The sequence below is a fragment of the Hemitrygon akajei genome, chromosome 11 (genome assembly GCF_048418815.1).
Source record: "Hemitrygon akajei chromosome 11, sHemAka1.3, whole genome shotgun sequence".
Classification (NCBI taxonomy): Eukaryota; Metazoa; Chordata; class Chondrichthyes; order Myliobatiformes; family Dasyatidae; genus Hemitrygon; species Hemitrygon akajei.
Window position 1 is genome coordinate 35615435 of NC_133134.1, and position 294 is coordinate 35615728.

The following is a 294-nucleotide window of genomic DNA, read 5'->3' on the forward strand; positions in this document are numbered from 1 at the left end:
CTTGGCTGATGTGAATTATTTTTCTCCTCACATTGTTTTAAAAATACTAATGCTGGTGTTCCTGAATAGTTCTTCCTGATAACAACCAAATACCAATAAAATCACATGGTAACATTTAAAAGTTTTTAAAAAATCACACCCTCTCCAGCTTTTTCTCCATTCAAAGTATCCTCACAAGAGTTGAATGTGAATCTGACCATGGGCGTTACGGAAAGCAGAGAATAAATAGACAACAGGCTTGAGATGAGAGCAAGAAGCAGTAAACTTGGGCTAGATATAGTTCATAGAACATAG